At 34.6% G+C, this 27,088-nt stretch overlaps 1 long non-coding RNA gene across 5 annotated transcripts in view; it reads right to left on the bottom strand.

Moving 5' to 3' along the window:
- The window catches only part of LOC123613624 (uncharacterized), a 490,223-nt gene that overhangs the window by 77,846 nt on the left and 385,289 nt on the right, over positions 1-27,088 (bottom strand). For all 5 annotated transcript variants that reach the window (XR_012508744.1, XR_012508745.1, XR_012508746.1 and 2 more), the window contains one exon: positions 26,828-26,897. This is a non-coding gene — a long non-coding RNA (uncharacterized LOC123613624). The remainder of the gene's footprint in view (positions 1-26,827; positions 26,898-27,088) is intronic.

A 27,088-nucleotide genomic window follows, 5' to 3' on the forward strand; every position in this document is an offset into this window, starting at 1 on the left:
ATATGCATATGCATTTCCTCCATGTCTTATCATTGCTTGATGGCTCATGTCTTTTTAGCACTGAATAATGTCCTATTGTCTGAATGTTCCATAGTTTATCCATTCACCTATGAAGGACATCTTGGCTGTTTCCAAGTTCTGGCAGTTAGGAATAAAGCTACTATTAACATTTGTGTGTGCTTCTGTATGTACATAAGTTTTCAGTTCCTTTCGGTAAATAACAAGGAATTCCATTGCTGGATTGTCTGGAAAGAGTATGTTCACTTTTGTAAGAAACTGCCCAAGAGTATTTCAAAGTGACTGTACCATTTTGCATTCCTGCCAGCAATGAATGAGAGTTTCTGTTGCTACACATCCTTGCCAGCATTTGGCATTATCAGTGTTCTCATTTTGGCCATTCTAACTGGTGTGTAGTGGTATCTTACTTTATTTTAATTCCATTTTCCTGATGATATAGAATGTGGAGCATATTTTCATATGCTTACTCGCCATCTGTATGTTTTCATTGGTGAGGTGTCTGTTAAGGTCTATGGCTCATTTTTTAGTCAGGTTATTTTCCTCCTGTTAAATTTTAAGAGAGCTTTTTGTTATATTTTGAATAACAGTCCATTATCAGTTGTGTCTTTTGCAAATATTTCAATGCAGTCTGTGGCTTATCTTCTCATTCTCCTAACATTGTCATTCACAGAGCAGAAGACAGATAGCTTTTGAGTCAGGCCTTGAAAAATGAGAAATATCTTAAAGCAGAGTTGGAGGAAACTACACCCTCTAGCTGAGGGATTAGCAAAAAGAAACAGAATAGGATGAAAATGTATAAGCTGGTTCAGAATTGGGGGAGTGGTGATGTTAACTTAGAATGGCTGGTGATACATGGAAAATAACGAGACGGTAAAGACAACTGAATTTAAATTGTGAAGAGCCCTGAGTGTCAAAATGAAAAGCAAACATGTTCAAGCAGTGAAAGCCACATTTTGGACGAGAGGAGTAGTCCAGGTTTTGGCTGGTGTGATACATAATTCACCTATATTGAATTTACTGTTAACACGTTTGTCAGTGAATGTTGGTTTTCCAATTCCTGATTTGTATGACTGCATAAGGACCACAGATCCTGATCTAGATCAGGAGAGCAACACAATTGTGGTAAGTTCCATCTTTTTAAGGAAACCCATCATTAAAGCCTGGCTGGAAATGTAGGGATCCTAAAGCTAATGCTGGAAGCTCTTTTCCCCACATTTGGTAAGCTCCTATCCTAAGAATGTTCATAATTGTTTTCCTCGTACTTTTTAAAATTAAAAATAAAAACAATGGCATTATGCCTTTTTTGCAAGCTACATAGAAGAGACCTCTGCTACACCCAGCAGAAGAAAGCAGTGACATTGAACTGAAGCCAGGCTCTCCTCCTGAGTGAGCTATTCCTTTTGCACTCTGTGAACCTCTTGGTCTGTATTTGTAAAATAGGTGGGGATATAAAATATATATAAAGATAAAAGTGATAAAACTGATAACATTAATTTGAGGATTGTAAACAATAGTATATGTTTTATTAACTCATATTGACATAGGACTTACATTCAGTACCTAATAGCTTTTATGTACACATATATTTTATATCTATTATTAATATGGGTTATAATTTTATTTCCTTTTGAAATATTTGTATTGAATATTATTAGCTCATAATCAAAGAATATATCCACGGGAACATCACTTTCATATTAAATACTGTGTTTGATTCTCTCAACACATTGTTGGGAAGGGACACTGTTAACTCTTTCGATCAAGAAAGCAAGTTTTGTAGTGAGTGTGGTAAAATCAATCAAGCCTTACGACTTCAAATTACACTTCTTTCTTAGAGGGGTCATTAATCTGCTGAGACTTGACTTCTCTGGAGTACTCAGTTTATTTGAAATAAAGCAAACATCACTATATTAGCATGCCACAGGCTTACCCATAACATTTTTCTTTTAGTGTCTTCTCGCTTGATCAGTTAACCGGGGTCATGGGACTATTACCTACTCTTAAATCTTTAAACCTATACCTAATAGACATTATCAATATTTCCACTCTTCTTTAGAAAAAAAATTTTAAAGTTCTTTGAAGAAAAAAGGTATTTGGATGCAAAATTGTATGAAAATTTGGCTGTTTATTTGTTTCATTTTTTAAATGTAAATCATTTATTCACAATTTTCAAAGGTTAACGATGTCTGTTATTTTTCCTTTCTTCCAGCTCTGCCAGAAATGACACTTTCTTGTATGAGAAAAGGAAGAGGGCATTTTTAGAAGTGTCTCTGTATATGTTGATTTTCTATATCAAGTTGCCTTAGGAACCCATCAATTAGATCTGTTGTTAGAACCACACGTCTGAAAAGACAGAATTGTGTTCAGTATTAGGATTAATCTTGCATTGACACTAATCTGGAAGTCAAAAATATTTCCTAGTAATGATACAGCTTTTTTATGTCATCCCTCTTTTCCAGAGCCCCCTTGTACCTAGTGATCCTCAGTGTGCACGGCTGAGTCAAGATGGGCTGTCTTCTCCCACTTGCAGGTAACGCTCTTCCTCCATCTTTATTCAGTGCTTGGAAGATTTACCAAAGTTTTGACAAGACTAAAATATAAGAATTCTCCTTTGATCTTTCATGCATGTTCAAGCCAATGTGATCTCTAGAGAACCCAATTTTGTTCAAGTTGCTTCCTCACTCTATTAAAAAAAAAGATTCATATCTCCCACAAAATAAAGTCAAAATTCCTTAGCCTCACATGTGAGGCTTTGACTATCAGTACAGAAACTTCTTTCCCACTTTTATTTCCAACACCACATGAACCCTACCCTTTGGACACACTGAACTGTGCTCCATTTTCCAAAGGCACTTTCCACTTTTCTGTCCTTGAGTTCTTGTTTGTGTGATTTCTTCTGTGAGGGGTGGAATCCCCCCCTTTTCTCTTCCAGTTAGTATCCTACCTTGACCCTGCTTGGAATGCTATTTCAGATCTTGAAGTGGGTGGTGATGTTTGAGAATTTGGGAAATGCATCATTTGGAGAAATATTAAGTTTTTGACTTCTTGTATTTCAGGTTGGCAACAAGGGTTTATTTTCCAACTTGCCAACAAGATAATTCAGTCTGAGTATTCTCATTTTAAAAATGACGCATTTTCATCTGAAAGAAAGACTCAATAGAGGTAAAATCTAATGGAAATGTATTGTTTTGTTTTAAGCATGATTTGTCACTATCACATCATTTCATCTCTAATATCTTGCTGGGCTGATTATCAGGTAAATCACAAATTTGCTGAAAACATTCCACTTTTGCTTCTGGAAAATCCAACACTGTGAGTGGTGCCAGCAAGTATTTACAATTCCCACTGAAACCTGGAGACAATTCTTGTTCAATCTTGCCACTCATCGTCATCAGCTCTGTATTTATGAACAGCATTCTTACCATGGGTATCATTTCATTTTCATTTTAGTTTAACTCAACAAATTGAACTTCTCAATAAAGTCAGCAATAGAATGAGCCATCTAATGAACAGTGAATAGAAGAACAGATGCCTGGAGGCATTTAAGTCATTGGACTATTAGAATCAAGAAGTGTTTCAGGAGATGCATATTTACCACATGTTACTCTAAAGTCCTTTGAGTACTGAAAGCAACAAGTTTTATCTGGTTTTACCTAGTGCTCTAACACACTGATTGATCAATCTGAAAATAAAAGGCTATGTGGTAAAAGTTTAAGTTGTGAAACAAATAAGACCACTGCGTCTCAAATTTCTTTTAACAGTTGGGTTTCAATGATGCTTCTTTAATCTTCAATACTTACAAATATTTATCAGTACCCACTGGTATCTCACACTGTTCTAAAGGCCACACTAATGGCCACATAATTATATTATAACATATGATATTATAGTATCATGGAAATAAGTCAAGCTAGAGGACTCAATTATTCCTTCAGTTAGGAATAACTGAAGTTAGCTTTGGGCTTGGGTTAGCAATACTGAATTTATCATTTTAAATTCTGTTGATCTTATAAATATTTTATCAACCATCCATTGAATAATCAATCAGATATTTAGGGCTGTAAGTCAAAATAATTTTCTAAATTATGTACCAAGTGAGCTAGCTTTGTAATAAAACAAAATGCATTCTAAACACATGAATGTTCTATTTATGTAGTACATTTGCAAGTGTAATTTCTCAGGGTCAAAGCAGTTTATTATGTTTTATGAGTCTTAGGAAACTATTAATAGTGTATGCTGACGTGCAAAAGCTTGGACACACTGCAGTATTGTGTGTATTCAAATGAGATTACTGTTTAACCCCATCATGAAAATAATGCAATTAGCTTGTAATTTCCTTTTCCTTTTCTGCTTAAAATATTTCACACGTGTTTCAAAGCCTACCACTCTAATCTTTAACTACTACCATATATTTGTTTCAACAAGGCCTACAAATTCTGCTAACTCAATAAAATTTCACTGGGGTTCAACTTTTTGTCTTTACTGTTTTTGTCTTATTTAATGTAGTAACGCTTCATAGAGCATTTTTGAAATTTTGTCCTTGTTAATAGCTGTGTCAGCAGGAGTGATACATAAAACATTTAATAAGGGATAAGGCAAGAGCACTAAACGGTCACCCTGGATTCTTAACTAGTCCCCAGGATGCCGCAGCTAATCAGAATCAATGCTAACATGGTTGACCAGTACTCTGGTTGCTATCGGCCCTGTTCTGAAAGGGATGCTCTGCTTTGTGATTTGGGTGCTTAGAAGCACAACAGCAATAGAATAAACCCCCTCGTGTCTCTCAAAGCATGCGAAATTCTTACGTCTTGGAACCAAAGTCTAAAGGAATCATTTGCTGATTTGTTGTTTACTTCTAGTTCTTGAGATGCATTTTCAGGGCTATTTTTAGTATGAAGATATTATGCGTAATTTGGAAGACACAATTTTCCATCAGCCTTTGCCATATTTAGTCTTCCACTCTATGGCCTATGAAACTATTGTCATGTGAGGAGTCAAAAAAAGCAGGATATCTGACCCAGCTTTGCCCCTAACAAATATTGTATCCTCAGATTTAGTCATATATGTTGAACTTCTGTTTCTTTTCTTGCAAAATCTAAGATTTCAAATTACCTATCTGTAATGATTCATGTGGCTTTTTAACTTTTTGATTGGAAATATGTCAAATAAAGTCAGATATTTACAGATGTGAAATAGAAATTTTATTTCATTATGAAAAAGGGAGCATTCATTTTTAATGTTATCTGAAGGTCGTACTTCTAGAGGAATTTTTCATTATGGGCTGAAATCTCAGGCCTTTAACTAACTTCAAACTCATATCCATCTAACTCCATGCACACTGGAGATTAGCAGGCCTTACCCTTTTCTGACAGTTTAGACATTAACTTTTCAATTCTGCCAGGCAATAAAAGGCAGTAGAATAATTAAAGATTTATTAAGCAGTGTGCAGAGAATTTCTCTTCATCTTTTAATAGAATTAAACTTTATTTTTAATTTGTGATCATTTCTCTTGTGTTGATTTAAAGTTTATCTTTGTTCTAACACTGAAGATAAAATCATTAAGCATTTTCATAATATTAATATGATTATAAGAGATATTCCTGAGGAAACACATATTTGAAAATAGTTCAGTGTATAGTTATATGAAAATGATACTACAAAGGGCAGATGAGTTTTATCCGATATTTTGTTGCATCTGCTCATTCAAGTCAGTTTGAAAGGTATTCACGAGCAGTTTGTTACCAATTTGGGCCGAAGTTACCACCTTTGAAAATAAGACTAATTTGGGAAACTGCAAAGTTATACTGGTATCTGGGCTCTGCCTGAGGACAATTCATTCAGAATTTCTCGAAACATTAAGCTGGAGTAACAATGTGTACCTAAAATAAATAAAATGCCATTTATTTGAACTATTACATGATAGAGACATTAAGGCAGTGATTTCCAAACCTTATTGCGTATTGGAATCACTTGGGGAATCTTTAGAGACTATTGATACCTATGTTGCCTCCCACATATTCTGATTTAATCTGTTTGAGGTGTAGCATGGGCACTGGATTTTTTAAATCTCTGCAGTTGATACAGTGTGACACAACACGCCCATGTGAAGCAAGGTCTGGAAACCACTACATTAAAGAATGCTTCTTCCTAATCAAAATATTTTGCAATTTGATAATAATTACATATTAAAAATGTGAAAATCTAGAAAAGTATTCAGAGATCTCTAAAAAGAAATAGAATTATAAGAAGCTCAGAATGGAGTATTCCAGGTTCATTGGACTCACGTATTGCTCCAGGAATGGTGCACAAAACCTATTTCTTCATAAATCTATTTTTCCACATATATGGCATCGGGTTTTGGTTTTTTTTTTTTTGGATTTTTTACTTTTTTCATACATTTGTAGTATAAACTATTTAGAAAATTGGAAATATTAGGAGCTGTCAATGCTAAAAACAGACATACTACCTAATTTTTTATTGCCAACTCATCTGGATTATTATTTTCACTAGCTTGATTTGAAATTTTCAGGGTAGATTCAGGTTAGCTCATGCCAATGGATATCCCTTTTCAAAAAAAATGTTTTGGCTTATTTTTTTTTAACAGCTCCAATACAATTCATTAATGGACAAAACACATTTTTTTCACTTGTCTCTGTTGGTAATTTTCAATAGATAGGTAGCATAAAGTCATGCTGTATATTTTTTGAAATTTTATTGGAAGATTATTTGTACACTCAGAGGTTTTGTTTTATTTTGTTTTGTTCAGGAAAATCTATATTGTGTGTGAAAGGAGTGTAGTGATTTGACTGAGCTACACTACTCTTGGTGAAAACAGATCTCTATTATTGACATTAAAACCAAATCTTTCCAGTGATTAACAGGATGGGTGAAATTGAGAAAGATGCAATCATTAGGTGATCATTGAAGGCTGTCTAGAAAAGTGCTTGGGCAGAGAGGGACTTCAGATGGCCGTGGGCATGGTTGAGAACACACAGCAAAAAAGCAGGCTCAAGTCATCAGCCTAACAGACCCTTACACGGGCCTGGATCTTTAATACCACCAGTACTTTTAAAATAACAGTTCCTCCTAATATTTGGTGAGAATCTGAATGCTATCCCTGATGTCTTAGGATACTCTAATGATTTATCTTTGGTAGGTTCTGTAGATTAGAAAGCAAAATAAGAGTTATAAATTTGTAAACTATGGGAAGATGGCAACCTCCACAAGAGCCTGGTACCCTGTACCTGCCGCTCATCCAATCATGGCTGATGGTTAGAGCCTTAAGGATGTAGCATCATATATCACATACAGCTGTATTGCATATAGCTGAGACCTTTAGAGTGACTTTGGTCAAAATCTTTATAGATGGAACGTAGAAAAGCCCCATAGAATGAGGTGTTCATTTAGGTGAATGTTATAATAAAGGAACTTTTTCTATTTTGATAGAAAAATTTAAAAATCACATTGCACTCTCCCCACGACAAATGGATTGTGGAACACTCTGCATATTTCTAAGTAGCAAAGTCATCATTAAAAACACATTCTTGCATATTTTAAGTAGCAATATCATCATTAAAAACATGTTCTTATTGTTTTTACTGAAATAGGACGACATCCAAAAGGACAAGTAAGTTTCTAGGACATTTGGCCACTACAGTTCTTAAATTTGCTTTGCATAATTTTCCCCTATTTTTTCTCACACTTACGCAATTAACAATCATTTCTTACTGCTCTGTGTGTATCCTGTACCTACTTTTAAAATTCTCTCATCTATTAGCACCTTTGTAATAGGCTTCTTCAGTTCTTCTGTGAGCTGGAAAAGGAGACAGCTAATTTTGCTAAACCTGTTGCCAAATAAAAGGGAATGCCTGTTGATTAAAAACAAAAGAGCTGCTTGTGAACAAAGCAAGTGAGATTCAGAGCTTGACGTGTATGACATTTTTCTTAACCATTCTGATGTCTCATTCTGTAGTTTGTTTCTCAGCAGTATTCCCTATAGTTGAAAATGTTCTATATATTCAACTCAGTTTGATTCAACAATCACTGAGACCAATTTCTTTTTAGCAAAACATAACTTAGGCCCTATGAATGATGGAAATGTGACAAAGCGATCACAAAAAGAGTTTGTAATAAGGAGAGAGATATGCTTTCTTTCCCATAGAAGTTATTGAACTATTACAATGTGTAATACCTCCTTCCAGAAGGTCACAAGAAAGAAATATTTCTTAACCACAATAGAGAAATACTATAATTAAATACATAAAATATTGCTAGTATAAGGAGGAGAGATAAGAGGGAAGATAAGTAAGGATTTAAGATATGCAGCCATTTTTAATTCAAAGTGAAAGGTTTTTATTCATAAGGATTAATTCCAAAATTCACAGAAAGTCTAGTCAATGTACAGTTGAGGGATCTCTCAATTAGATGTGGATATCCCACCAGTAAAGACTAGAACTTGGCCATGTTTCATTTTCAAATTCTAGAACATTTTAAAGTATTTGATTTTCTGTTAGGGAAACAAAGGCACTCATATTCATTATAATTTTCCCGTCAACTTAATATCATCTATTATAAATTTCTTTATATTGTATTTTATCTTTTTTATTTTGTTTGAGCATTTTTTTTAGTTACTCACACTTCCTTTCTACCACCCAACATAGATATTACAGCTCTATCTATAAGATTTGCCTCTGATTTAAGACTTTTAAAAAATATGCAAAGTGTTCCACAATCTGTTTGTCGTGGGGAGAGTACAATGTGATTTTTAAATTTTTCTATCAAAATAGAAAAATTTCCTTTATTATAACATTCACCTAAATGAACACCTCATTCTATGGCAAATCCTAAATGATGCTTCATTTTAGACTATTTTATGTTCTTTTAAATATAATATGATTTGTGTATATCTCCTTCATTCTTTGAACATCACTGAAAAATAGGCAAAGAAATGATTTCTGTTGCCTAGGTGGAGATATATAAGTTTGCAAATAACACAAACTCCTACCCAGAACCAAACTGGACAGTAATTTTGAAAAAAAAAATTCTAAATGTTTTGTCCTTATCCATTTAAAAAGTTAGATCTATTTTTTGTATACTCATAGTTTGGAATATTCCCTCAAAAATACACTGTTGTTCTTTTCTTTTTTTTAATTTAATTTACTCTGTTGTTATAGATGCACAATTATAAATCGCTAAAGTTGACTAGTCAATTGAGTGCAGCCATTTTTTCAAAGAATGTGTTTTGTTTGAGCTATAACACTGGCTAGGATGTCGTTAAACCTCCCTGCAGAATCAAAAGGAAAGAATCAAGTGATGAATAGAGGTAAAGACTATACCCGGGTGGACAGATAAAGCCTATGTTTTGTAGTGGTTGAATGCTCTGGACTTTGTTCAATACCTTCCAAGATATTATTTCCCCATAAAACGGTATTCTCAAAACAGGTTCTTCAGATGTCAGAAGGGGAGAGACAGGCCAATAGCCTAGAGCTTAGAAAAGCAGTAAAATATTTTAAAAGTAAGCCTGTTTGAAATGTCTTTTGATTGCATTTCCTGATATAATGTTTTTCTCCCCATGTGTTACATTATTTAGTGAAACTGTCTGCAAAAATAAAAATGTTTTCACCTGCTGATCTCCAAAGTAAATATAATCAAATTAAGGCTCAAAAGATGGCTTTGTAGATAGTATATAACAGCAGAGTTGTTTTAAATGTTCTTTTACTTTACAACCATTGCCAAGAGGTAAAACTAAGGCTGAAAATATTCTCATTATACTGAAGTTTATAAAGACTCATTAAGGAATTATTCCTTCTAAAATGTGTCTGTTCCATTCTCTTTCTCCTCAATGCCTTCTTGAGTGGTGTAAAATGCAAACTAGAACTCAGTAAGTTGTCTATGTAGATGGATTAATTTAATTACACAATAATCTCCTAATGGGATAGCTTATTTTTATGCTCCATTACATAAATACCACATGAGAGTGACGAATGAGGATTTATCGAGATAAATGCTTTTTGTTTTTTGGTTTTTGTTTTTTTTGACACTACCCGATGTTGAAGCAAAACACTGGAACTTCTGCTTTAAGCTTGGTAAAAACATTGGGGTTTTTTTTTTTCCCACAAGCATCACAAATGGATAAAGTAGGATAGAGATAAAAGTTATTTTCTAAATAAAGATACAGTCCAGGCACCCACATAAGAAACTCCAGGTCTAACTGAGGACTAGTCAATCTTTGCAAAATGTCATAAATAATTCAGATGCACAGCTGGGATTGAGGATTGATTTAGGATGTAGGCTGTTCAGGATTAGAGATGAGAGGGACATACTTCATGATGGCTGAATGGGTATTTCATTCATTCATGTTTGTCTATAGCATATCTGAAACATGTACCATCAAAGGAGCCTGGGTTCCAGTAACATCAGGCAGAGCAAGTATATCCTCCCAAAAAGGCGTTGAGTAAATGAATAATTCCTTTTCTATTTCTTCCTGGTCATATTTAAGTTTAGCTCTAAGTATTTAGTTCTAAATTTTAATTATCATTGGTTAGTCTAATAAAGGATATGAGAATTCTTCTGAAGAAAAAGTATTAAAAGGTTCCCTAGTAAATTAAAGAAGACTTTAAAAAATGGAAAGATATCCCATACTCTTGGATTGGAAGAATCAATATTGTTAAAATGGTGACACTGCCCAAGGCAATCTACAGATTTAATGCAATCCCTATCAAATTACCCAGGACATATTTCACAGAACTAGAACAAATCATAATAAAATTTATATGGAACCATCAAAGACCTAGAATTGCCAAAGCATTACTGAAGAGAAAGAAAGAGACTGGAGGAATAACTCTCCCACACTTCAGACAATTCTATAGAGCTACAATCATCAAGACAGCATGGTATTGGTACAAAAACAGACATATAGATCAATGGAACAGAATAGAGAGCCCAGAAATGAACCCACAAACTTTTGGTCAACTAATCTTTGACAAAGAAGGCAAGAATATACAATGGAATAAAGACAGTCTCTTCAGCAAATGGTGTTGGGAAAACTGGACAGCAGCATGTAAAACAATGAAGCTAGAACACTCCCTTACACCATACACAAAAATAAACTCAAAATGGATCAAAGACTTAAACATAAGACAAGATACAATAAACTTCCTAGAAGAAAATATAGGCAAAACATTATCTGACATACATCTCAAAAATGTTCTCCTAGAACAATCTACCCAAGCAATAGAAATAAAAGCAAGAATAAACAAATGGGACCTAACAAAAATTACAAGCTTCTGCACAGCAAAGGAAACCATAAGTAAAACAAAAAGACAACCTACAGAATGGGAGAAAATTTTTGCAAATGAAACCAACAAAAGCTTGATCTCCAGAATATATAAGCAGCTCATACAACTTAATAAGAAACAAACAAACAACCCAATCCAAAAATGGGCAGAAGACCTAAACAAGCAATTCTCCAAGGAAGACATACAAATGATCAATAGGCACATGAAAAAAATGCTCAATATCACCAATTATCAGAGAAATGCAAATCAAAACTACAATGAGGTATCACCTCACACCAGTCAGAATGGCCATCATTCAAAAATCCACAAATAACAAATGCTGGAGAGGCTGTGGAGAAAGGGGAACCCTCCTACACTGCTGGTGGGAATGCAGTTTGGTGCAGCCACTGTGTAAAACAGTATGGAGATTCCTCAAAAGACTAGGAATAGACGTACCATATGATCCAGGAATTCTACTCCTGGGCTTATATCCAGAAGGAACCCTACTTCAGGATGACACCTGCACCCCAATGTTCATAGCAGTACTATTTACAATAGCCAAGACATGGAAACAGCCGTAATGTCCATCAACAGATGACTGGATAAAGAAGATTTGGTATATTTATACAATGAAATTCTATTCAGCCATAAAAACTGACAACATAACACCATTTGCAGCAACATGGATGCTCCTGGAGAATGTCATTCTAAGTGAAGTAAGCCAGAAAAAGAAAGAAAAATACCATATGAGATCGCTAATATGTGGAATCTAAAAACAAACAAACAAACAAAGCATAAATATAAAACAGAAAGACTCATAGACATACAACACAAACTTGTGGTTGCCAAGGGGGCGGGGGGTGGGAAGGGATAGACTGGGATTTCAAAATTGTAGAATAGATAAACATGATTATACTCTATAGCACAGGGAAATATACACAAGATCTTATGGTAGCCCACAGAGAAAAAAATGTGACAATGAATATATATATGTTCATGTATAACTGAAAATTTGTGCTCTACACTGGAATTTGACACAACATTGTAAAATGATTATAAATCAATAAAAAATGTTTAAAAAAAAAAAAGAAGCCAAAAAAAAAAAAAAGGGTTCCCTAGTAAACAGTCACCCAACATTGTATGCTTTGGAACGCTGTTTACATTATGAAAGCAGTAGGTCAAAAACATCCAACAATGACAAAAATACAGCTCAGAAATAATAAAGCTTCCCTACCCTACAGCACGTGGAGGTTTACTATTTAAGTTAGTTTTCCACTCATTTTTTAATGACATCACAAGTGCTCAGAGCCAATATTATTGGTTAATTGTAGCACACATATTCAAGATGCTAATTACATCTTCATTTGTAGTAATGCTTTTTAATAATATGGGATTACTCAAGAGAGAGAAACAGATCACACAGGAAAGCAATTTCCTCTTTCAATCTTTTTTAAAAAAATATTCAATATATCAATTGTTTAGTAGTAACACTTCTAATGTGCAGACATCATTTTATTAGATGACCATATCTGAAGTATAAGAAAATGGTTAAAAAAATATGTTTTCATTCTTTTGTGAGATAATATTCCAAATAGTCTCCAATAGAATGATATTATATATCTTTCTAGTATCTTTTAGTTAAATTTTGGGGTAAACAAAATGTACTAATTCACATGCAGTCTTGAGAACAAGATAGTCTGGAGACTCATTCTGACTCTTCTCATCAGAGTTTCACTGCTCAGAATATGAAGGTGATGGTTGTGTAGGTTTCAGTCACCAAATTGTTCTCAAAACAGGGTTCTATAACAATTCTATTTTTCTGTGACTAAAGATTTATTTCCATGTTTTGATTATTTACATTATGTGTAGAGAGCTGTCATCTAGCTCCAATCTATAAAAAAGCAAATAAACAGTTAAACATGTTAAGGAAACGTAAATCCAAGATTACTGCTCGGAGTCATAATATAAGTGTTCTTCGTGTGTTTAGACGGGGAAAGTCTGAAGAGTGTGTTTAATAAAGGCTATTCAGGCATCAGCCATTATTTGAACTTCCAGGAACAATTAAGGGTTAACACGAACATTCAAAAACAAATAAGGCTATCAGGCTATGCAATTGAAAAATACAACTTCATCCTTAATCCTTTTCAGTATTTAAAAATAGTAACTACAGATTTTTAATTGGGCACAAGTACTGGTAAAACCTTAAAACCTAGACCAGTGTTTCTACTTTTTATAATATAAGCCTAGATTAAGTAAATTTAAATGATACTCTAGGGTATCACAAATTAAAAAATGAGCCATTTCCATTTAATGATAATATTGGAATAATAAAGAGAAAAATTTCATGTTAACCCTTCAAAGAAAACTTTCGTGTTAACCACATCCACAGAATTTTGGTGTGGGGGAGTGAATAACTTTTCCTTACCCTTCTAGGTTCTTGACTGAGACCCCCTATAATAAAAGACAAATTAACAGAATAAAAGCAAACAGAAATGTAATAACATGTATATCTCTTGTTTACAGGGGGGATACCCAGGAAAACTGAATAACTCCCTGAAATGCCCCAAACTGTCACCTTAAATACCATCTCCAGCTAAAGATAAAAGAAGATGTTGGGGGGTGGGGAGCCAGTTATTAGAGGTTTTTAGGCAAAACACACTAAACTAGAATATGATTGTTACATAGATTGAAGTCTGTGCCTTTTCCATTGGCAAAAGTTTCTAGAGACTTAGTCATCGCCCTCTTCTTAGTATAGGGTGGGAGACACCCTTATAAATGTAGATTTCCCTTATATACGCAGATATCTCTTACAAAAAGGTAACTTCTATTCAGTTTTCAGAGCTTCTCCTGGGTCTACTGTTTCTTAAAAATGATCTACTTAAAATAATCTTTATTTCAAAGAGGCATATTTTAGGGTGACAAATTCCACTCCTCTTCTGAATAGTTCTCATTTTCAGAGTTATTAGTGCCCTATTATTTTGGTCATCTTAACTGCATAAAAATGATTTTTCCTGCCTGTGTTATTTAAGAAACAATGACCTGAAAAAGTGTAAAGTTGTGAAACTATCAAATTGAAAGAACTCTCATCTCAGGACTTATAAATGAAATTTCTTAAGATTATTTATATTCCAAAATTTTACAGAGCATGTACGTTCCATCTCACATGTCTGTTTCTCTTCTTTTTTCCCATTTTCTCTTTTAAGGAAGTTTTAAAATAAAGGAAAAAATGTACATAAAATAGAAAATTATTCCCATTGTTTAGAATATCTACTGCAGATATTTTTTCATGTTTTTCTCATTCTTTTTATTTAAATAAAATAAAACTTTAGCAATTAACTAGTCTCCTGTAATGAATCCCTCAGTACTGTTCCTCTCCAAGCTCCCCAGAGGTAACTGCCATCTGACTTTCATAAGAATCTTTCCATCCTATCTACCTTAAGAGTATTATCTTGTATGTGTTTTTTAACAACATATGGTAATGTGGTTATGTGTATCTCCTCCATCTTTCCATTTTCATTCAACATTATTTTCAGTATCTCCCATGTTGATCTGTTTGGAACCAGTACCAACATTTTGAGTATCCCACTATTAATGAATATTTAGATTCATTCAAATTTTTCAAGATTACAATAATCTCTGCAAAGAAAATCCTGACTTTGGTGTACTTTTACCTCTGGAATGTGTTTTCAGAAATGATAAATGTTTCATCTGTTTATCTGATCCCAAATAAACTTTTTTCTTATACATAGTCTTCTACAGTTCTTGCTTGAAAGAGTATATATTTAAATATAAGTATATGATAATTAGATATAATAATTGCATTAATTAAAATGCAGAATAAGTGAAATAATGTTCTATTTTCCCCATAAGACTGAAAAAGATGAGCATATAACCATGTTTGTGGAGTTGTAAATGGCACAACTATTTTGAAAAACAGTGTGGCAGTACCTAGCAGACTTGCAAATGTGCATACCCCAAAATTCAACAATTTTATTTCTGAAAACACATTCCAGAGGTACAAGAAAAATGTGTAATATTGAAAAAAATAGGAAACTTAATAGGCTAGAAAAAAATAGTAACTTCTGGGCAGCTCTACAAACTCATTTGAGGTTTGTGGTCATGAATTAAAAGTTAACATGGTTTGTGTATTTTTCTCTGGTCATCTTTACTTTGCATGTGGGGAACAGGTGAAAAGACAGGTTAAGTTGGTCATGTATCTATTCATCAAATATATGGAGCAGGAAAGGGGCAAGGAAGGTGAGGAGTTACCATGAAATGATTATAATAATTGATTACGGACGTAAAGTTGAATAAGGAGAAGAGAGGGTATGTTAGCTTGGGCTGCCACTAACAAAATACCACGGACGGGTGACTTATACAACAGAAATTTATTTTCTTGCATATCTAGAGGCTTGAAGTTCAAGATCAAGTTGCCATCAGGGTTGATTTCTGGTGAGACTTCTCTTCCTGACTTGTTCAATGCGATTTTAAAAAGACAATGCATAGATGAAGAAGTAATGCTTCCAGGACAGAAGGTCTAAAACCATCCTGGCACAAATGAGTTCTTGTTTAAAAAGTGCTTTTCTTGCCACAGGCTTCGAATTACACTGTTGAGGACTTATGAGAAATAGTTCAAGTAACCTCTGGATATGAAATGGTTGCTTCACTTTATTATTTGTCAATTCAATGACAATGTGTAGTCAAAAGAAAAGAGCTCTATCCATATCCAACAAAATCAGAGAAATGTTGGGATACATATATAGCACTGTTAGCCTAAACAATTCTGGATTTCATCCTTGACATTTATGGGTAGTTTTACCCCTCACATCTGGAGTAAATCGATGTCCCAGTTGGTCTGGGTATCTCCCAGTGTACATTTGTTATCCTGTCATCCTCAGTTTAGTGTTTCCCTTTATTCTAAAAATTACTCCAGTTTGAATAATGAATTATATCCACCAGTCACCAAGATTTGGCGATATAGGCCAATTTTTAAATTTTTAAAAAAATTTTAGTTGAATTATAGACAGTTTACAATGTTATGTCAGTTTCTGGTGTACAGCATAATGTTTCAGTCATACATATAAAATACATATAATCTTTTTCATATTCTTTTTCATTATTGGTTACTACAAGATATTGAATATAGTTCCCTGTTCTATAAACTTGTTTATCTATTTTATATAGAGTAGCTAGTATCTGAAAATCTCGCACTCTCAGTTTATCTCTTTCCACCAGCTCTCCCTGCTGGTTTGTTTCCTATGTCTGTGAGTCTGCTTCTGTTTTGTACATAAGTTCATTTATGTCTTTTTTTTTTTTAGATTCCATGTATAAGTGATATTGTATAGTATTTGTTTTTCTCTTTCACTTCACTTAGAATGACAATCTCCAAGTAGATCCATGTTGCTGCGAATGGCATTATTTCATTCTTTTTATGGTTGAGTAGTATTCCATTATATAAATATATCACATCTTTATACACTCAATCTGTCAATGCACATTTAGGTTGTTTCCATGTCTTGGCTATTGTAAATAGTGCTGCTATGAACATTGGGGTGCATGTATCTTTTTGAATTAGAGTTCCCTCTGGATATATGCCCAGGAGTGGGATTGCTGGATCATATGGTAAGTCTATTTTTAGTTTTTTAAAGGAATCTCCATACTATTTTCCATAATGGTTGCACAAAACTGCATTCCCACCAACAGTGTAGGAGGGTTCTCTTTTCTCCACATCTTCTCCAGAATTTATTGTTTGTGGACTTTTTAATGAAGGCCATTCTGACTGGTGTGAGGTGATACCTCAATGTATCAGTGTTGGTCTGCATTTCTCTGATAATTAGCGATACTGAGCATTTTTTCATGTGCCTATTGGCCATTTGCATGTCCTTATTGGAGAATTGCTTGTTTAGGTCTTCTGCCCAAAATAAAGTACTTAGGAATATACCTGACCAAGGAGGTGAAAGACTTATATACAGAGAACTACAGGCCAATTTTTAACACTAAAATTTCCTCCAACATTTATCATTTGAAACTAAAGATACAGCAATGAATTTTACATTTATTTATGCTTTTCTCATAAGAACTGTTATTGGTTATACAAGTCAGTTTAAAAAAACTAACAAAGAGGAAATGAATGGAAAATTAAATAAAGAAAATATATCACCTTTACAATAAAAAGTCATCATGACTATGTATTATTTTCATATAAAACAAATATAAGGCCACTGGGTTTTGATATTATGAAAAAAAATCCATTTAAATGAAAAAGTCTCCTTGTTAAAACTTCTACATGAAAAGATTATAATCCTTTTGCAATAGATAAAGCATTCCTCAGTAAAGTGTTTTATTTTGGTTTGTTTTAATATGTGATATCTAGTAAGCTTCACTTTAAAAATATAAAAATAATAATACATAAATACATTCATTCTTGACTTGACAGATAAATATGATTCCCTTTGCTTGGCTCAGTTTTTCCCCAAATCCATTCAAATACATGAATCACAGATGTTCCCATGACAAGTCCTTGGAGATGTGAATACAGGGTAAAAACAAATATTTAAAAATAACTTGAGTAACAGACAGAAAAAATTAAATGTGAAAAATTTTATTACAGTTTTAAGATTAGCAGCAACCCTTGGGGAAGTAGAGTTAGCATCCCATTGAAATCATACACCCAAGAGCTTAGGAATGTACAAGGTCACAGTATGTCATTTCTGAATGTGGGAGAAGAGAAGCTGTAAGGACCTTACTTGGCAGATGACAAATGTCCTCTAGGCTTTCCTAGATTAAAGCCTGCCAAACATGAAATTTCTCGTAAAGCCATCAACTGGTCTGTGGCACCATTGTATTGCTACAGAGTTCAGGAGAGATCGCCAAAAGAATAAAGCTAAAACACATGCAAAAAAAATTAAAACAAGTCTTGAATGTTTGGGAGCAAAGAAAGGAATCTACAAATAGAACTTAAAATACGTCAAGGAAGAGGAGGTAAACTTGTATCAGACATGATAATTATTTGACTCCAAGTGACTAACAAAATTCAGCTCTCTTTGTGGTCCTTTATTCATGGAAATTCAAAAACTGTTAGAGCTGAAACGGATACTGAGTAACACAGAAAGGAGGCAGAGTAGGGTTAGGATCTCGACACTCTAAGTTTGACAAAAATCATGTGCTCAGGGTCTGCTCACGTTGTATTTATTTAGCTCTCATGTTAATAACCTTACCTGTAAAATTGGTATGATACCATCTACATAGTTTTATTATAAGTTTTAAATTAAGCAATTCATTTAAAAAACTTAATACAATGCCTGGCATATAGTAAACTCCAAACAAAAGTGCTTGTTACATGATTGTCCACTTGCTTAATTTGAAGACATGGATAGTAGGCATCATAAAAATAAATGACTTTTCCAAGGTCATAAAAAATGGCCTTTTGATTTCAAGTGCCCTATTATTTTCACTATCCTCAACTTCTTGGTTTGATACAGTTGAGGGAAACTAAAACGTAGATTTGAACTTTTTAAAATTCTTTTTTAAAAAGAAAATTCTTTTTTAAAAAAATTCTTTAAAAAAACTTTTTAAAATTTAAAAAGTTGGCTTTTTAAATTTTAGTTGATAAACTCGAATGAATCCTAAATGGTTTCAACTAAACTATGTTGAACTATATGAGTACAGATTTCAAATACATTTGTGTCCAAAATATAATAATCACCAAAAGGATCCACAACAGAGGAAAATCTTAATTATCTAAAGGTGGAGAAAATGACAGATTCTGTGACAGAAAGGATGTATCACTTTCTTTACCCAACCAATCCAGTTGTTTCTCAAAGAGCCCATGAGAAAAATAGTCATGGCAAAAACTTCACAATGAGGACAACTGGCAGACACAAGGTTGACCAAATGATCAAAACTACACATTATTACCAATGAAATAAACTGATATCTTGTACCATCTGATAGAATTCAGTGAGTTGAACACACTACCACCTCTGTGACAGTTGTGCCAAAATATTTAAATGAAACACTTATGAGGAAACTTCTGAGCAACCCACTGTGGGAGCAGACTAGATAAATGATTAACTTGAAATTACATCCTCTTAACATAGAGTGAGAACTGGTCAATAGGTGGTTGTTTTATTATTAACGATATGCCTTATCCTCTTTTCCTCCCAATTCTCCTACTCTCTTTCAGATAATATGAGGATGTGAGTCCAGAAATGGGAAACATCTATTAAAAATTTAATAAAAATTGTTAAATTGGATAACATTTAAAATGTAGATGTAATTGATTTTTTTTATTAAGGTATAGGTGGCTTACAATATAATGTTAGTTTCAGATATACACCATATTTATATATATTATACTTCATTTAAAGTTATAAAATATTGGCTATATTGCCTGTGGTGTACATTACGTCCTTGTAACTTATTTATTTTATACATGGTGGTTTGTACCTCCTTGTAATCCCTTACCCCTATCTTGCCCCATCCTTTCCTCTCCCCATTGGTAACTACTAGCTTATATCAGTGAGTCTGTTTCTGTTTTGGTTATATTCATTTGATTATTTTATTTTTAGATTCTACATATAAGTAGTAGCGTGCAGTGTTTGTCTTTGTCTGTTTTATTTTACTAAGCATAATACCCTCCAGCTTCATCCATGTTATTGCAGATGGCAGAATTTCATTCTTTTTATGGCTGAGTAGTTTCCATTGTATATATATAACTCATCTTCTTTATTCACTTGTCTATTGATGGACACTTGGATTGCTTCCATATCTTGGCTATTGTAAATAATGCTGCTGTGAACATGTGCATGTATCTTTTCAAATTAGAGCTTTTGTTTTCTTCAGAAATGTAACCAGGAGGGAATTACTGGATCATACAGTAGTTCTATTTTTAGTTTTTTGAGGAACTTCCATCCTGTTTTCCGAAGTGGCTACACCAGTTTCATTCCCACGAGCACTGTACAAAAGTTACACTGTACACCAACATTTGTTATTTCTGTTACTTTTAATAATGGCCAAACATTTCCCCACCATTTGTTATTTCTGTTATTTTTGATGATAGCCATTCTGATAGGTGTTAGATGATATCTCATTGTGGTTTTGATTCACGTTTCTTTGAGTATTAACGATGATGAACTTCTTTCAGGTGCCAGTTGGCTATCTGTATGCTTCTGTGGAAAAATGTCCGTTCAGGTCTTCTGCCCATTTTTTAGTGGAGTTGTTTCTTATTTTGATATTGACTTGTATGAGCTATTTATATATTTTGGATATCAATCACTCATTGGTCATGTCATTTGCAAATATTTTCTCTTATTCAGTAGGTTGTCTTTTCATTTTGTTGATGGTTTTCTTTGGCCAGAAAAGATGCTTGATATAATTTCAATTTTCTTAAATTTAATGACACTTACTTTGTGGTCTTGTCTGTGATCTTTCCTGAAAAATGTTCTATGTGCACTTGAAAAGAATGTGTATTTGGCTGCTTGTGGCTGGAAAGTTCTATAAGTCCATTTGGGCTAATGTGTCATAATAAGGCTAGTGCTTCCATATTGATAATCTGTCTGGATGATGTGTCCACTGATGTAAGTGAGGTATTAAAGTCCTCTACGATTATTGTGTTACTGTCCATTTTTTTCCTGTACATCTGTTAATATTTGTTTTTCATATTTAGGTGCTCATATGTTGGGTGCATATATATTTATAATCATTATATCTTCTTTTTATATTAATCCCTTGATCCTTATGTAATGTCCTTGCCTTTTTTAGAGTCTTTATTTTAATATCTATTTTGTGTGATAGAAGTATTGTTACCCCAGCTTTCTTCTGATTCCCTTTTGCAAGGAATACCTTTTTCCATCTTATTACTTTCAGTCTATGTCTTTAGATTTGAGTCTCTTATTGGCAGCATATAAATGAGTCTTGTTTTTGTATTCATTCAGCCACTCTGTGTCTTTTGGTTGGAGCTTTTAGTCCATTTACATTTAAAGTAGTTATTGATAGATATGTACTTATTGCCGTTTTGTTAATTGTTTTGTGGGTGTTTTGTAGGTTCTTTTTTGTTTCTTTCTTCTTTTGTTCTCTTCTGCTGTGATTTGATGACTATCTTTAGTGCTAAGTTTTGTTTCCTTTCTCTTTATTTTGTGTATATCTATTATTGATTTTTGGTGTATGATTACCATCTTGTTCTCACCATCACCTTACACTATTAACTTGAAATTTGGTTAAAAATGTTTCTATTACTACATGGACAGTTGTTGCCCTCTCCAAATCGTAATATGGTAATGGACAGTTTTCTTACAATAATTAGATAAAACTATGCCATAATTGTTAAATTTCTATTTGAACAAAACTCTGAAATCAGTAACAAATAGGTTTACAAGTTTTAAATGTAAAAAACCATCTTTAGTTGGAAACACTTTCCTATGTATACAATTGGAATAGTATAAAAACTATTTTTTCTGAAACATTTTTCTTTGTTGTGAAATGAGCTCTTTGATCAGGACCAGCATTATGAGGACTTCCATGACAATGATTAAGTTGTTCTGTGAGTCTATGGATGATAGTGTTTACAGAACTATTACAGGCAAGGAGGGTAAATTCATATCCAGAATATGTGTGCATTTCAGCAGGGATAAATCTCTGCCCTTCCATGATGGAAGAAAACCAATGCAATTAACTAGGTAGCTCGCTGGTCACTCTGAGGAACATTGCCATACAGGGGCTCAGCCTGGGCACTGAACAGCAGCATTAGCCAGGTCAGGCTTGGTAAGGAGAATCCCATGTTGTTGAACTGATGCATAGCCACCACTCCTGTCTGCACTGTTGAACATCTCTCACTCCATACAAAGTGGACAACCAAATGTTCAGTTGGAAGTTATGCCCATGGGTAGCATTTTCTTTCACTACTGTTCTTTAGGGTCACTCTTAAGTGAGGCTACAATTATGCTGTAGCTGTCTCCTTTTAGATTACAATAGCATATTGTACAGACTTAATTGTTCACCGGACTCAAATTTTCTTCTTCCACAGTCAACTAGTTGTAAGAAACACTGCAATAGGCCATAGGCACAGACTGAGGGAGAGGGGGTAGAGTAAGATGAATCCGTGTCAAAAGAATCTGAGTCTCCTACTCATTCAACTTTCTTACACTTTTTAGATGTGCCTGAGCTCAGTCTCTTCTATACCATTTCCACTTGATGATAGATTGTTGCTGCCTATACCAAAACTATAACTAAGTGAAATAGACAACACTTGGATAATAATGGTCATCTCAGAGCTCATGGTGACCTAATCTTTGCCAAGACCCAGTAGCAAACCAGAAACAGCTTCTCAAAATGAGGTTAGTTACTTGCAGGGAAACACATTTAATTGCTCCAAAATTACAGAAGTTTGTGCTGTGATTTTCCTTTTGGTGTTGACAGAGATTTCATTCAGCATTCCCACTTGCTATAAGCATTTTGAGCATCCTTGGAGATGCTGGATCAAAATACCCAAGTATTAGAGCAATTTTTACTAAAGCCTTAACTTGCTGCAAAGCCTTTTCTTGTTCTCTTGTCTCCAGTAGAAACTGGTAGTCTAACAGACTACTGTTGATTCAATGAAGTAACACTGTTTAATGTGGTGCATGATGCCTCCAAAATCCAGGAGAGCATACCAAGCACTAGGCCTCTTTTTTTCCACATAGACTGTGTGAAATGCACCAACTTGATTTTTCACTTTGGATGGATATTTCAAAATATTCCAGACATTTGTCCCTCCCCTCCCTAACACTAGAAATGTTATTGAGTTGGAGAGCTGCTAAATTTTGTGGGCTATCTTTCACTGTCTAGCTTGGATATATCTTACTAATGCACCTAAAGTACTTGCACTTCCTGCTCACAGGATCAGATCAGAATAATGTAATCAACAACAAGGATTTGTAAAATTTTGTGGAATGTCAAAGGATCAAGACTTCTAGGGTGTTATATTATGGCAGAGAGCAGGATAATAGATGTATCTCTGAACCAAGCTTATGGAGGTATACTCTTGTCTCTGCAAAATAAAGAGCAAGCTACTTCTGGTGGTCCCCTACAATAGGTATGGCAAACAGTCCTTATCCATGTCAACAGCCTTGTGCCAAATTGCCAGAGGCATACTGATTTTTTCCCGTATGGGCACTACATCTGGGACAGAGGCTGTAATTGGAGCCATCACCTGGTTAAGTTTATGACAGTCGAAGGATATTCTCCAAGATTCATCCAATTTCTACCCAGGCCAAGTGAGTACCCTTGTGAGTTAAATGGAGATGTGATAGATATCACCACCCCTGCTTCTTTCAAGATGTTATGGTGAAATTAATCTCTGCAATTCCTGCCAGGAGTTTCTTCTGCCATAAAACTGAAAACAATCTTGATAAGGAGGGCAAGTTCTAGGCGTTTCCACTTAATCATTCCTATCAAAATAGCCTTCAACTCATGGGCCAGAAAGCAAATATAAAGATTGTCTCAGTGGCCTATTCTGTCTATTCCAATTATACATTCAGGAACTGAAAGAACAATTGGGGCCATTATGAATCAAACTTGAGCTAAGACTCTATCAGCTGACTACCTTAATCCCTTGCTTTGATTTATGAGCCACAGTGGTACTTTTAGTCCTCAGGTTTTAGCACCAATTCAGAACTAGTGTCTAGTAATACCTAAAAGATATGGGTATTTTCTTTTTCTCAGTACACAATCACTCTAGTAAATGGTCTCAGGTCTCTTTGGAGAAGGCTTGGAATATTTACTATGTGTGCTGACAGCAATGGTGCAAGGTCTTCCCTCAAAGGGACTCACTTTCCCATTCAATCAAGGGGTTTTAGAACTAAAAATGTATATGGCTGTGAGTCTGCATTACGATGGATGGCTCAAGTCAGGTTCTTGGCTACCTGATACAGATTTATTGGCATGCAATGCTCTAGTTGACTGACCGTTTACTTTGTTTCCAGAGACACCAGGATTAATTAGTCACTGTCAAAGATCCCTGAAAACCAAAGAATTCTTATTGGCATGTCCTTTTTGCTCTACATAGTCAATATTTCAATCTTACCTTTGGCAATTAATTGCTGTCATTTGGTATCTAATACTATTGGTCTCCACTAGTGGTTTGTTGGTAAATACTTAATAACTAGATTGCCAGAAAAAGAAAGAAAAAAAATAGAGAGAAAGGAAGGAAGAAAGGAAGGAAGGAAGGAAGAGCCTTATTTGTGGCATTTGCTGAATTTTGTGGCATAAATACTACCACTGTGACTTCAAGTTACCAATGTGATATTGCTGAACACAAGGTTGGGGAGAGATGCTGTATGTAGTTTTTCTGCCATATATACATAATAGACACGAACAACCTCAAGGGCTTTTCCAATTTTGATAGAAATTACTGAAGAATAAGGAAACAACCAAGAATAAAAAAAATACATCATTCAAAACAACATGAATCAAAAGTTTCTTACAATCAGTTGTAATGCTAAATCCACGTTGATACTTATATTTGATACATTTATGTAATGGTAAGATTAGTAAACCAATTTGAACGTTCATATGGAGGCCTCTCAATACTGACAGAGGCTATCAGAATGAACATTTTATCTGAGTAATTTTGTGAAATAAAATAAATACTAATTGTTTACACAATACTTCTTAAAACTGAAGTTAAGTTAGGTCCAATTTTGACTCTTGAAGCTCCAAAATTATAATGCTTCAAATGCTTTTAAACGTTTATAGCAGGCATTACTTTCTGATTGTGGTATTTTGGAAAGAATGAATGAAGATACAGGACAGAACTACTATACGTTGGAATGCTGCCTGCCTGACGGGATCTTGTCATAATGTCTGTTATTACTATCTACCTTTGGAATCCTGCTCATTATTTAAAACATTCTTCTGAATTTATCCTTGTGATTCAAAAAGCCATGATTTTAAACACAGGTTATATATTAGTTTGCTGTAATGTTGTTGCATGTTGAATTGTTAATTTCCCTCCCTACTAAAACATGAACATTAAACAAATAGTAATTTTCCCTTGGGATTTTGGTGTGAAGCATCTTTTTTAACTTCCTCAAGTTACGACACATCTTTTTCTTCCATATTTTTGTGCTGACACATCCTAATAGTTGGCTATTACTTATTTTGCCCTCTTACGAAATGAAGCAGTCTTTATTTGCCTCTTGGACTAAGCCATTTCAGTGTAATACCACTGGATTCAAAAGGTTATGAAATAGGGAGGCAGCCAGTCATAGGAAGACTATAGTAAAACAGTCCAATAACCTGAATGACATGGCAGGTATTTTGGACTAAAAAGAATTCACAGATTAGCGACTTGCTTCGGTAGGGTCATTTGGGCAGTGCAGTTTGACATTCATCGATTATTTTCAGCATCCTGCCATTCCGTTTATAAGGTCCCACTATTTTAGGGCTCCATTTATTGTCCTCACATTACTTCTGGCTGTCCTTGATTTGCCAAGCTCATATCAGATTTCTGCCTTACTGCTTCTGACACGTAATTCAATTATACATCTTCTGTGTTATGTAGCATCTCCCAGTTTTTTCTCTGGAATTCTACATTTCTGGCCTCTGACACCATCCATCTCCTAAACCAGGATATTGCTCTGCTTTTTTGCTTAAAATTTTACAGCTTCTAATCTAATCTGGGCAGCCCTTTTCCAGAAGAGCTTTTAAACAAACAAACAAAAAAAAATTACATTTCAGTGTCAAACTATTTAATTGTATTGCATGGATTTTATGTTATTTTAAAATGTTTACTATTGTTCTATTTAAAAGTAATATGTGAAAGGCAGGGACGGTGGTAGCAGTAGCAATGACTTTGAATCTCCCCAATCCTTTCTCAAAAAGAGATAAGACAACTCGGACAGGAAAAATAACGTTTGCCACAGGAGTTGCTGACAAGGTATTTCTATGAGCCTCAGAGTTTGAGCAGACAAGACCAAGTCAAATATAGCTGCACAGGAAAGAGAGGCCGTGTGTAAACAGCAGAGGAAGGACAAAGGGGGCTTCTGACAGATTTAAGATCAAGGAAACAGAAATACCTAACAAGCCCTCACTTCGAGTGAAAGAATCAACTGACAAACTGGGGGCTGCTCTGAAGTCTCCAATTCTTAGGCAAGTGCAAACAGGACTGTAGGTCAGTCAGAGCTTTGCTGGGTGCCCTGGGCCCACAGGGCTCCCCATAATACTCAGTGAAGGGGAAGCACAAAGCTTCCTGAGATACATTTTTGTCAGAACCCCTCTGCCACTTGTTTCTGAAATTTCATTCTTCTTTACTTCCAAGTTCCAGGTTAAATAAATGTATGCCCCCTTCCCAGCAGTATCTCCTCACAGTGCTCTTCCCCTCCACTGAGTAATTCCAGCCCTTGTTCCCTCAGAAAAACAATGACTTACCAGCCATATAGGAGCCAGAATATCTTTATGAAAACCCCAGAATCCAGTTGAGAAGTTGCAATAACCGAGAAGAGGACAAGATCGAGAAAAAAAACACACTGAAACAGGAGACATAAATCGACCTTTACCTGTGTCTCTCTCTCCTCCAAGCTGACAGTGATAAGCATCAAGAAAGATCCCAGCTGCCAAGTATTTTTCCTGCAGGGAAAAGAGAAAATAAGGGATGAATCTAACATACCCAGCCTTTTGGATTGCTGTCTGAGAAATCTTCTCCTGTCTTTTACCCAGTGTGCTGAGTAATTTGGCATAGCTGGAATGCTCCCGAGCAGCTAAGAACAAAGAAGAGGCATGGGTAGGTCTGTAGCAGCAAGTGTAGCCCCCAGCAGTCA

This window comes from Camelus bactrianus, chromosome 8 (assembly GCF_048773025.1).
Source record: "Camelus bactrianus isolate YW-2024 breed Bactrian camel chromosome 8, ASM4877302v1, whole genome shotgun sequence".
Classification (NCBI taxonomy): Eukaryota; Metazoa; Chordata; class Mammalia; order Artiodactyla; family Camelidae; genus Camelus; species Camelus bactrianus.